This window comes from Macrotis lagotis, chromosome 2 (genome assembly GCF_037893015.1).
Source record: "Macrotis lagotis isolate mMagLag1 chromosome 2, bilby.v1.9.chrom.fasta, whole genome shotgun sequence".
Taxonomy (NCBI): Eukaryota; Metazoa; Chordata; class Mammalia; order Peramelemorphia; family Peramelidae; genus Macrotis; species Macrotis lagotis.
In genome coordinates this window covers 245,690,175-245,704,379 of record NC_133659.1, presented here as the reverse complement: position 1 = coordinate 245,704,379, position 14,205 = coordinate 245,690,175, and positions in this window count along the sequence as shown.

The following is a 14,205-nucleotide window of genomic DNA, read 5'->3' as shown; positions in this document are numbered from 1 at the left end:
TTATAATAAAGAATCAACTACTCAGGAAAATTGAGCACACTCTTTTATGAGAAAAGATGGAAATTCGGGGGCTGCTAGGTGGCATAGTGGATAGAGTTCCCAAACCTGAAGTCAGGAAGGCCTGAGGTCAAATTAGTTCTCAGACACTTTAGTAATTACCTAGCTGTGTGATCTTGGGCAAGTCACTTAACCCGATTGCCTTGCAAAACCCAAAAAAGAAAAAAAGAAAAGAAAAGATATATATACACACATGTATATGTATTGTATATGTGTATATGTGTATGTGTATATGTATATTTATATTCAATGACACAAGGTACTTTTAACTTTTTTCTGATGAAAAGATGGGCAAAATTGGGCAGAAAATTTGATTTTCACATATAAGACTCAAGTAAAGCTAAATAGGTAAATGAAATCATAAAGGACTTCATGATGTTCAACTGTTTAAAATTCCTACATGAGAAGACGATACTGATAACTTTCAAATTTTCTCATTTTTAGGGCAGTTAGAAGGAGCTTAAATAAAAAGAGCCCAGGTCAAAGTTCAATATAAAGAGATAATATATTGAAATATGTGGAGCTAATTAGTGAGAGAAAAAATATGGAGAAAAGGAGAGTGGGGGGGGAATGGAGTAAATATTTCACATAAAAGATTCAAGAAAAAGTTTTTTTAGTGGAGTAGAAGAGGGGTAAGGTGACAAGGAGTGAGTCTTCCTCTTATCAGTATTGGCTCATAGAGGGAGTAACATATACATTCAACTGGGTATAGAAATCTATTTTATCCTTCAGGAAAGTAGGAGGAAAAAGGGATTAGGGAAAAGTGGTTAGTGATAGAAGGAAGAAGAGACTCTGGGAGGAGGTAGTTAAGAAATAAAACACATTTGAGGAGAGACAGGGTCAAATGAGAGGGAGAGAATAGAACAAAGATGGGTGGACAAATAGATTAGAGGAAAATATAGTTACTAAAGTTCCTGTGAGGGGGAGAAGGTATTGATACAAGTTTCTCTGATAAATGTCTCATTTCTCAAACATAGAGGACTGAGTCAAATTTATTAAATGTCATCAAAAGGTAGAAACAGTTTTCAGAGGAGTTCATCAATTCTATCTATGATCATATTGAGGAAAAATTTGCAAATTCACTATCTTTGGAGAAATGTAAATTAGAACAATTCTGAGGTACTACTTTGTACTTATTGGATTGACTAATAGAACAGAATCAGAAAGGGATAAATATGGGGGATAATGTAGGGGAAATGAGACATTAATGCAATATTAGCTGAGTTGGGAAATGTTTCAACCATTCTTTAGGCCTATTTGGAAGTATGACAAAAGGGCTATGAAATGATGTATATCCTTTGACCTAGCAATGCCACTAGCAGATCTGTTTTCCAGAAGAGATGGAAAAGATTTATATGTATAAGGATATTGATAGCAACTCTTCTGGTGGCAAAGAATTGGAAATCGAAAGGATGCCCAAGAGTTGGAGAATAGCTGAAAAAATTGTGGTTTATGATTGCTATTCTGCTGTAAGAAGGGATGAAATTGGGGTTTGATTTGGGTATAGAGCCTGGTATGGAGCCAAGATGGCAGAGAGAAGCCATAAACTCCTTTAAGCACTCCTGGGAAACAACTTTCTCAGCTTCCCTGAGAAACAACATGAACCAAAACCAGATTCTGGAGTGACAATCTCCATAAAAGAAAAGAGCAAAGTATTTTCCAGTTTAAGCTATCTAGGAACAACTTCAAAAATGGTCAGGGAGTGGAGAGCTGTGCAGGCAGGGTATGGAAGAAGCCAGTTGAGGTTCTCAGTCACAGCAGAGATCTATGGTTGAGGTCTCCAGTATTTCAACAACACAGCAGTTCAACTGGGAGGGCTCTTGCACAGTGATGGATTGAGTACCCAGATTCCATGGGTAACCAGCATAACTGGGCTAGAATCCTACCTCGTGAGCAAGCCTAGAAATCCCAACCAGGAACATTTGTGAGCAAGCCCCTACCCCAGGAGCTTTGGGGGTCACCCCTGAGACCAAGGAGCAGAGCTCAAAATGAATAGGAAAAGTCAGGGAAAAGCCATGATAATAGAAATCTACTATGAAGATAAGGAAGATCACAATATGTGAAGCCCCAGAGGTAATATGAATTGGGTTTCTAATTCAAAAAAGACCTCTTGGAATTGCTCAAAAATGATTTTAAAAGTCAAGTAGAAAAACTGGGAAAACCAATCCAAGAGAAATTCACCATATTAATAAAAGGAAGTGCAACAGTTGCCTGAAGAAAACGACTCCTTTAAACATTCAATTGAGTAAATAGGCAAAGAAAACAACTTTTTTTTAAACCAAAAATATTTATTTTTGAGCTCCATGCAAAGAAAATTTTCAACATTCATTTTTCTGAAAGGTTGGTTGATCCATATTTTTCTTCCTTCCTACATTTCCTTCATCCAATCCTTGACAGCTAGTCATAATTCCATATTAGCCATGTCTCATAATTACCATTTACTTGGATGAAATTGTTGATTCCTTCTAGAATTTGTGGTTTGATCCACTGGACAGCTAATCATATTTCCATATTAGTCATGTCTCATAATTGTCATTTATGTGAAATTGTTGAATACCTTTAGAATTTGCTGTTTGATCCACTCATTCTTTAGAATTGGGTTTCTAGTTTCCAATTATTTTTCATTTACCTTTCTATTGACCTTTAATACATACAAGTTTTATTGCATCATGATCTGAAAAGGATACTTTTAATGTTTGCTTTTCTGCATTTGATAAATATTTATACTCTAATATATGGTCAATTTTTATGTAGGTGCTACATACCACAGTGAAAAATGTGTGTTCCTTTCTATCCTCTTTCAATTTTCTCCAGAGGACTATTTTATATAATATGCAAGATTGTATTCACCTTTTTAATTTTTTTTGTTTATTTTGTGGTTTGGTTCATCTAATTCTTAGAGAGAGAGAGAGCTCCAGAGTCTGCATAAATAGTTTTGCTCTTTATGTCTCCCTGAAACACATTTAGTTTCTCCTCTAAGAATTCGGATGCTATAGTACTTGGTGCATTATATGTTTAATAATGGTATTCTTTCATTGCTTGTGGTACCTTTTAAGGAGATGTAATTTCCTTCCTTATTTCTTTTACTGAGATCTATTTTTCCTTTTACTCCCCCTGGATATATATATATATATATATATATATATATATGTATGTATATATATACATATATATATATGTATATATATATTTTTTTTACTTCTGTTGAAACATATATTTTGCTCCAACCTTTTGCCTCTACCTTGCGAGATTTTCTTGTAACTATATTGTAAGATTCTGGTTTTTATTTCATTCAGCTATCATACACTTCTGATTTATGGTAGAGTTCATTCCATTTACATTTACACTTATTAATTATATTTTTCTCAATGCTATCTTTCCACATTTATCTACTTTTCCTTTCTCTTTATCCCTTCTTCCCAATAGTGTTTCTTATTGCTGCCTCCCTTAATCTTCTCTTCCTTCTATTAGCCCTCTTCTCTTTCCCCTTTGATTTTTTGTATTACTTTAACTTTTAATTTTTAACTTCTTTACTTTTACTTTCCCCCTTTCTTTTATTCAGTTCCTTCTTTCCCTTTCTTTTCCCTCCCCACCCTACTTCCTTCTAGAGTAAGATAAATTTCTAAACCCAATTGGAAATGTAAAGTATTCCCTCTTTAGGTCAAAAGATTTATGATGCTCACATAGCTACCTTCTTTCTATCTACTATGCTATGACATTTGTGCCTCTTCATGTAGCATTATCTTCTAAAGCCTTACCTTCTCCCAGTCCTCTTATCTTTCCTAGTAGAGTATAATTCTTATGGGTTGATTCATTGATTAATTTGTAAGCAGAATTAATTTGTAAGCAGAATCACTTCATAGCCATAGCCTCTGTCCAAGTGCTCTCCTGTTAACTGTCCCATTAAAAATGCAATACTCAAAAGCCATAAGCATCAGCAAACTCTAATTTATTCCCATCCACCCTTTCCAAATGCATTCCTTCCAACTCTTCTCATATTACCACAATCCTCATGAGTTAAATTATCATGTAAGGCATAATCACTTCATTTATACACACATATACCCTTTATACTCCCTACAATTATCCAATTAGAAATACAATATTCATTAGTTAAAATATGAGCTAAAGTACCATCACATTCTTGATCAATTTATGCCCGCAATCACTGTCTAATTAGTATTCTTTGAACAATCCTAAGAGAAATGCAATTCTCAAGAGTTACTAATATTGTCTTCTTGTGTAGAGATGTACACATTTTTCATAAATGGTCAAAGGATATGAACAGACAGTTTTTAGGGGAAAAAAAGGCCAAGCTAATTACAGTTGTGAAAAAATGCTCACATTCTTCATTATAGTAACTCAAATGAAAACAATTGAGGGGTATCTACTACTTCAAAACTATTAAATTGGTTAGTAGGATAAAAAAAGTAAATTATGTATGTTGGAAGGGTTATGGATGTAACTGGAATACTCGTGCACTGCTGCTGGAGCTGTGAACAAACCCAACCATTCTGGAAAGCAACTAAGCTCATTGAGTTATAATATTGTGCATGGCCTTTGATTAAAGATTAAAGAAAAGTTTACTAAACACGTATGATGTGTTAGTCAAAGTACTGAACTCTTTAGAAATAAGAAAGAACAAAATCTGAATTTCCTGTCCTCAAGGAGTTCAATAAGAAAACAATACAACAAATGCTTTATATTGTAGATGTATGGAAAATAAATGGAAAATAATCTCAGAATAAAGGAATTGGAAGTGTGGTAGGGTCAAACAGGGCCAAAGGACTGAGCATCAATAATGAAAGATGACTTCAAAAGGGCTCTTTCAGAAAGTAGAGGGTGGAGGATGCAAAAGTCAAGAGGTGGAGTTGAAAATAGAGAATATTTGAGACAGAGGGAGCAAAGACTAAGAAAGAATGGTTGCGGGAGGATTTTGTTTGGGGTAGAGCAAGGAGCCACAAGTTCTCTGGATCTTTCATTTTTTAATGATATTTTATTTTTCCAAATACATGTTATGAAAGTTTTTCAACATTCATTCATATGCATATTTTTAAGTTACAAAATTTCCTTCTACCCTCCCTTTCCACCCCCTTTTCCTCAGCAGTGAACAATCAGATTAATATTATACACACACATTTGTGTTAAACATGATTAAAAATAAGTCATTTCTGGTATGAGGAATTAGGATTAATGGAAAGCAATTCTTAATATATTTTAAAAGATGAATGTAGTGTTCATCAGATTATGAAGGGTTTTTTGTTTTGTTTTTCTTCATTTTGGTGGGGATAGCATCATCCATAGCCAGTTTAATAGGGTTATCCTATCTCTGAACTATCTGCCACAATGTTATTGTTAAAGTGTATATTGTTCTCTTGGTTCTCCTCCCCTCACTCAGCATCAGATCCTATAAATCATTCCACACTTCTCTATCATCCTACCACCCATGTTTCTTACAGAACAATAGTATCAATAATATTGATATGCCATAACTTCCCATTTGATGGGCACTCCCCTCAATTTCTTATTCTTTGTCACTCTGAAAAGAGCTGCTATGAATATTATGGAACATGTGAACTTTTCCCTTTTATATGAATTTTTTTGGATAAAGACCTAGAAATGGAATTGCTGGGTCAAAGGGTATGAACAGTTGTTCTTTGGGTATAGTTCCACATTATTCTCCTGAATGATTGGACCAGTTCACAACTCAATCAGCAGTGAATTAATGTCCCAATCCTACCACAATCTCTCTAACATTATCATTTTCCCTTTTTGTCATCTTAGACAATCTAGTTGGTGTGAGGTGCCACCTCAAGGATGTTTTAATTTGCATTCTCTAATCAATAATGGTTTGGAGAATTTTTTCATATGATTATATATAACTTTAATTTATCCATTTGAAAATTATCTGTTCATATTTTTTGACCATTTATCTTTGGTAAATAACTTGTAACCTTTTAAATTTCATGTAGTTCTCTCTCTCTCTCTCTCTCTCTCTCTCTCTATATATATATATATATATATATATATGTATATATATATATATATATATATATATATATGTGTATTTATCAGCACTCCTAGTTATGAAGACTGCCAGCTTTCCTTCTAACTTTAACAGCATTGATTTTATTAGTACATAAAACCTTTTTAGGGGTGGCTAGGTGGCGCAGTGGATAGAGCACAGGCCCTGGAGTCAGGAGTACCTGAGTTCAAATCCGGCCTCAGACACTTAATAATTACCTAGCTGTGTGGTCTTGGGCAAGCCACTTAACCCCCTTTGCCTTGCAAAAACCTAAAAAAAACCCCAAAACCTTTTTAATTATAGTCAAAATCATTCAATTTTGCATTTTATAATGTACTCTAATTCTTGTTTGGTCATAAATTTATGCCCTTTCCATAGAGTATTTATTGTCTATTAATTTATCTATGGTGTTGCCCTGTATGACTAAATTTTGTACCCATTTTGACCTTATTTTGGTATAGGTTTTAAGATGTGGCTCTTTGCCAAGTTTTTGCCATACTATTTTCCAGTTTTCCCAATAATTTTTGTCAGATGGTTAAGTTCTCATCCCAGAAGCTAATGTCTTTGGTTTTGTCAAATGGTGTATAACTGTAGTCATTTACTATTTTTTTTTTAGGATTTTGCAAGGCAAATGGAGTTAAGTGGCTTTCCCAAGGCCAAACAGCTAGGTAATTATTAAGTGTCTGAGCCAGGATTTGAACTCTGGTACTCCTGACTCCAGGGCCGGTGCTCTATCCACTGCGCCACCTAGCTGCCCCAAATTTACTATTTTTTTAACTTATCTTAATACACTGATCCATTACTCTATTTCATAAGTACCACCAGGTAGTTTTGATGATTACTGCTTTATAGGATAGTTTTGGATCTGGTAGAGCTAGTCTACCTTCCTTTACCAATCAATTCCCTTGCTATTCTTGACCATTTCTTGCTCCAGATGAATTTTGTGGCTATTTTTCCTAGTTCAGTAAAATAATTGTTTGGTAGTTTGATTGGAATGGTTCTGAAAATTTAATTTGAGTAGAATTGTCATTTTTATTATATTAATTTGACCTAACTTTGAGCAATTGACATGTTTCCAATTATTTAGATCTGATTTTATTGGGGTGAGATGTGCTTTGTAACTGTGTTCATACAGTTTCTGGGTTTGTCTTGGGAGGTAGATTCCCAAGTATTTAATGTCTACTTTTATATTATATGCAGTTTTTCTCTCTATCTCTTGCTCTTGTGCTTTGTTGTACATATATAGAAATGCTGATGATTTCTCTGGGTTTATTTTATATCCTGCTACTTTGTTGAATTTGTTAATTGTTTCGAAGAGTTTTTTTTAGATGATTTTCTTTGGTTCTCTCAGTGTATAATCATATCAACTGCACAGAGTGAAAACTTTGCTTCCTCATTACCTGTTCTGATTCCTTCAATTTCTTTTTCTTCTCTTGTTAAAGCTAGAATTTCTGATACTATATTGACTATTAATGGTGATAATGGGCTTCCTTGTTTTACCCTGATCTTATTGGAAATGTTCTGAGTTTATTACCTATTACATATAATATTTATTGATGGTTTTGTTTTAAATAGTTAGTACTTAGTATTTTAAGGAAAACTTCATTTATTCCTAAACTTTCTACAATTTTTAATAGGAAAGGATGTAAAAAAGCAAGTTACAAATGTGTAGCCTTCCAAAACACTACAATAGTTATGTAAAAGTAAACATACAAACACACTCATACACACACACACATACACACACACACACACACACACACACACACAGAGAGAGAGAGAGAGAGAGAACTCAGGAAAAATAAAGTGAAAGAAAAAGTCTGTATTAAGACATAATCAGTTCTGTCTTTGGGATGGGTGGCATACTTTATCATAAATCCTTCAGAATTCACTTGGGTCAAAGTACTGCTAGAAAAAGTAGGGCATTCACAGATGATTATCCTGCAGTATTGTTGCTACTTTCTGTAATGTGCATTTCCCATTGAATCTGTTCATGTAAGTTTTTTTTTTTTTACTGAGAGTATCCTGTTCATCATTTCCCATAAAAGAACAGCATTTCATCTCAATCACATATCACAATTTGTTCAGACACTCCCCAACTGCTGGGTGTGCCCTCAATCTCTAGCTCCCTGTCACCAGAAGAGGACAGATATATATCTTCATTTACATAAAGATTCTTTTCCTCCCATATCTCTTCTGGAATATAGATAAAGTAGAGGCACTGCTATGCCAAAGAGAAGACATGGTTTTATAGCACATTGAGCATAATTCCAAATTGCTCTACAGAATTGTTGGGTCATTTCCCAACTTTTCGAACAATGCATCAATGTCTCAATTTCCCTACATCCCTCTCAACATTTGACATTTTCTCCTTCTGTCCTATTAGCCAATCCAATACTGAGATAGGACATGTTTAAATAAAATATTTATTTAGATTTCATTGATAACCTCATCTGAAAACTGTTCATAGTGCTTGATCATTTATCAATTGGGGAATGGCTCTTACTTTTTTAATTTAACTCAGCCCTGTACCTCAGTTCTGAGGTCTTCTTGTATTTTCTTCCATTCTTCCATTTCTTCCATTCCACCCCTCCCCATTTATTCTATTCTGGTTCTCCTTTTACCCCGTCTCTCCTCAAAAGTGTGCTGCATCTGACTACCCTCCCCCACAATCTTCCTTTCTCCCATTCCTTTCCTCTTCTCTTTTCCTCTAGGGTTAGATATCTATACCCAAATGAGTGTCTATGTTATTCCCTCTCTGAGCCACTTCTGATGAGAATAAAGACTCACTCACTCCCCCTCACCTTCCCCTTATTCTATTCCACTGCAAAAGATTTGTCTTTCCTCTTTTATGTGAAATAACTTAATCCATTTTATGTCTCCTTTCCCTTTCTACCAGTACATTCCTTTCTCCTCCAATAACTCCATTCATTTAATATACCTTCAAATTCAACTCCCACCTGTGCCTTGTCTCCCACCTGTGCCTTATGCTCCTTCTAATAGCCCTGATAAATGAGAAGGCTCATATGAGTTATCAGTTCCATCTTCCCATGCAGGAATATAAGCAGTTCAACATTATTAGGTCCCTCATGACTTCTTCCTGTCCACACATTCTGTGCTTCAACCGAACTTTCTTTTTTTTCTTTTTTTTATTAAAGATATTATTTGAGTTTTACAATTTTTCCCCCAATCTTGCTTCCCTCCCCCACCCCCACCCCACAGATAGCACTCTGTCAGTCTTTACTTTGTTTCCATGTTGTACCTTGATCCAAATTGGGTGTGATGAGAGAGAAATCATATCCTTAAAGAGAACAGAATTCTCAGAGGTAACCGGATCAGACAATAAGATATCTGGGTTTTTTTTTCCAAATTAAAGGGAATACTTCTTGTACTTTGTTCAAACTCCACAGCTCCTTATCTGGATACAGATGGTACTTGCCTTTGCAGACAGCCCAAAATTGTTCCCATTGTTGCACTGATGGAATGAGCAAGTCCTTCAAGGTTGAACATCACTCCCATGTTGCTGTTAGGGTATACAGTGTTTTTCTGGTTCTGCTCATCTCACTCAGCATCAGTTCATGCAAATCCCTCCAGGTTTCCCTGAAATCCCATCCCTCCTGGTTTCTAATAGAACAATAGTGTTCCATGACATATACCACAGTTTGCTAAGCCATTCCCCAATTGAAGGACATTTACTGGATTTCCAATTCTTTGCCACCACAAACAGGGCTGCTCTAAATATTTTTGTACAAGTAATGTTTTTACCCTTTTTCTTCATCTCTTCAGGGTATAGACCCAGTAGTGGTATTGCTGGGTCAAAGGGTATGCACATTTTTGTTGCCCTTTGGGCATAGTTCCAAATAGCTCTCCAGAAGGGTTGGATGAGTTCACAGCTCCACCAACAGTGTAATAGTGTCCCAGATTTCCCACATCCCTTCCAACAATGATCATTATCCTCCTGGTCATACTGGCTAATGTGAGAGGTGTGAAGTGGTACCTCAGAGAAGCTTTAATTTGCATTTCTCTAATAATTAATGATTTAGAGCATTTTTTCATATGGCTATGGATTGCTTTGATCTCCTCATCTGTAAATTGCCTTTGCATATCCTTTGACCATTTGTCAATTGGGGAATGGCTTTTTGTATTTAAAATATGACTCAGTTCTCTGTATATTTTAGAAATGAGTCCTTTGTCAGAATCATTAGTTGTAAAGATTGTTTCCCAATTTACTACTTTTCTTCTGATCTTGATTACATTGGTTTTATCTGTGCAAAAGCTTTTTAATTTAATGTAATCGAAATCATCTAATTGGTTTTTAGTGATGTTCTCTAACTCTTCCTTAGTCATAAACTGTTCCCCTTTCCATAGATCTGACAGGTAGACTAGTCCTTGATCTTCTAATTTGCTTATAGTATTGTTTTTTTATGTCTATGTCCTGTAACCATTTGGATCTTATCTTGGTAAAGGGTGTGAGGTGTTGGTCTAATCGAAGTTTCTTCCATACTAACTTCCAATTATCCCAGCAGTTTTTATCAAAGAGGGAGTTTTTATCCCAGTGGCCGGACTCTTTGGGTTTATCAAACAGCAGATTACTATAATCCTCTCCTGCTTTTACACCTAGTCTATTCCACTGGTCCACCACTCTATTTCTTAGCCAATACCAAACAGTTTTGATGACTGATGCTTTATAATATAATTTTAGATCGGGTAGTGCTAAGCCACCTTCGTTTGCATTTTTTTTTCATTAAACTCCTGGCAATTCTTGACTTTTTATTTCTCCATATGAATTTACTTACAATTTTTTCTAACTCATTAAAGTAATTTTTTGGAATTTTGATTGGTAGGGCACTAAACAGATAGTTTAGTTTTGGTAGAATTGTCATTTTTATTATATTAGCTCTCCCTATCCATGAGCAGTTGATATTTGCCCAGTTATTTAAATCTGATTTAATTTGTGTGAGAAGTGTTTTATAATTGTTTTCAACAAGATTCTGAGTCTGTCTTGGCAAACAGACTCCCAAATATTTTACATTGTCTAAGGTTACTTTGAATGGGATTTCTCTTTCTAGCTCTTCCTGCTGTTTCTTGCTAGACATATATAGAAAAGTTGAGGATTTATGGGGGTTTATTTTATAACCTGCAACTTTGCTAAAATTACTAATTGTTTCTCAACTGAACTTTCTGTTCAGCTCTGGTCAGTTCATGAGGAAAGTTTGAATGACCCCTTTTCCCCTGGGGTGGTTAATTCTTGGTTATCATTCAATATTTTTGCCTTCTAGAATATCATATTCTAAGCCTTATGATGCCTTAATGTTGAATTTGCTAATCTTGTGGTATCCTGACTATAGCTCCAAGTTATTTGAATTGATTCACAATATTTTCTCCTTGACTTGGGAGTTCTGTACTTTGGCTATAATATTCATGGAAGCTTTCATTTTGAGATCTCATTCATTTAACAGTTGGAGGCTACCTCCTATTCTTATTAATTTGATTCAGTTCACTATTTCAAAATGAGTCCTTTAGAAGGAACACTAGTAGTAAAATTTATTTCTCATCATTTTTCATTTGTTCTAATTGTGCTTGTACTGGTTTTACTTGTGCAAAAATTTCTTAATTTAATACATTTTAAATAATCAGTTCTGAAATTTATTATATGCTCTATCTCTTCTTTAGTCTAACTCTTCTTTCCATTCTATAGACTTGACAGATCGACTATTCCTTTTTCTCCTTATTATATCACCCGTTAAAAATCCAAATCTTGACCCATTTCAGAATTGGTGTAGGGTGTGAGAGGGTAGTTTGTTCCTAGCTTTAGCTGTACTATTTTCCAATTTTCCCAGCAGTTTTTGTCAAATAGTGAGTTTATTTTTATCCCAGAAGCTAATCTTTGGGTTTCTCAAAAAAAGTAGATTACTATAGTCAAGAAGCAGTAGCTAATCTATTCTATGTTCTGCTTTTCTATTTTTTAGTCAGTTACATATAGTTGTGATGACTGACACTTCATAAATATAGTTTAGGCTACCTTTCTTTACATTTTTTTATTGATTCCCTGGATATTCTTGAGCTCCAGTATAAGTTGTTTTATTTAGGTAGAATTTGGCAGGACTCCTTCACCTTTTTTTTTCAATATGTTTACATGGAATTGGTGTCAATTCCTCTTTAAATGTTTGATAGAATTTACTTGTCACTCCATCTGCTCCTGGAGATTTTTCTTCTCTATTTTATTTCCTCTTCTGTCAATCTGGGCAATTTATATTTTTGTAAATTTACATCTATTTTAATTTGATCATCAAATTTATTGGCATCCAATTGGGCAAAATAACACTGAATTATTTGGCATCCAATTGGGCAAAATAGCACTGAATTATTTAATTTCCTTCTCATTGGTGGTGATTTAACCCTTTACACTTTTGATACTAGTAATTTTGTTTTTTTTAAAACCAATCTTTAGTTTTATTTATTAGTTCAATAGTTTTCTTAGTTTCAATTTTATTAATTATTCCCTTGATTTTTAGAATTTTTTCTTAGCTATTTAATTGCAGACTTTTAATAAAATTCTTTGAGATTTTTAGCATCATGCATGAATTTATATTCGTTGATCTCTTATTTTATTTATATAAGCTTGTAAAGATATAAAATGTTCCCTAATAATTACACATTATCTGATTTTTCTAATTTATTTTCTTTTTCCTCTCTCTTTTTTCAAAATAAAGCCTGTGATGCTCTCTAAGAGGGATGTGGTACAAGAGATAAAGTTGCAAAATTTTTTAGAATCTCTAATCAAAACAAAAGAAAACTACATGATTCCAAAAGTCTAGACAAGAGGTGATAGGAAACTGAAATCAGGGAAAGTTGTCTTCTAGTGAGTAGAGAGAAAAAAAATAAATGCAATAGAGGAAGATGTGACAAGATTTCAAAACTAATATGATGACATATAGAAAGAAGTGAGAAAGAGTTAAGAGATAGATATGACTATGAGTGCATGAGTATTGAATGAAAGGACAGAAGACAAGAGTCTCTAATAGAAGTGATAACATTTTATGGAGTGGCAAGGTTCTGGGAGAAGAAAATTTGGATATGTTGAACATGGTTAATAACTGAATATGCAACACATTAGATACAATCTAGAACAATTATGCATATACCCCAGCACAGTCTTTTGTTACAATTGGAGAAAAAGAAGCATCTTTTGGGCAAATTCCTTTATGTTGCCATCAAACTTAGGCATAGAAGTCTATTTTTTAAAGAGTGAAGTTACCTTTTGTGTTCATGGATATGATTAGATCCCTAGTAGCATCTTGTCTGCTTGGGGGGGGGGGGGAGACAAAGGGACAACAAGAGTGCATAACTGGAGTGAATAACTAAATATGTCATGTGAAAAGTTTGAAATTTTCTTGAGAAAATAAGTTGATTACATATGCATATTACATTGCATATATCTAGTCTATGTTATTCACTTTAACTCTATATTTCTGATGAAAAATCAGTTTATCAACCTCTTATTGGGGAAGGCAGTTTCTGTTTGCATGAAACAGACTATTCCCCCTGTAACTGCACCTGCAATTTGACTTTCAAAGTTATATAAACAATCAGAGTAAAGACCTGAGGAGGCAGAAAATCAACCTGGTTATCTCTATAAGAAAGTGAATAAATTTTTATACTTATGACATTTTGGAAAGGGAGAAATACCAATGTTTTATATTTATATATCATATCTGATAAAAACATAAAATATCAAGCCAAAAGAGGAGACAGTACTCCTGTTGCAAATTGGATCTTTGCCAGTACTCACATGGAACAGACTTGAAGGATGGGTTAGAGAATGTAATCAATGACACCTTTATGTACTATTGTGTAACCTGATTGGTTAGCTGCCAAAACTGTGTAATCCTTTCTGAGATTTCTATAAATAGTGTTTCCTCATTAAGTTCTCTGGATATGTTGAATATGGTTAATAACTGGATATGCAACACATTTGATACAATCTGGAATAATTATTCACACACCCCATCCATTCATGGGGTTGGTAAGATCTTAAGAAAATAAAATTTCATGGATAAAACTTTTTTATTATTTCATTTTTAGACTAAGAAAATTGTGGTTAATTGTGAGAAATTATTGTG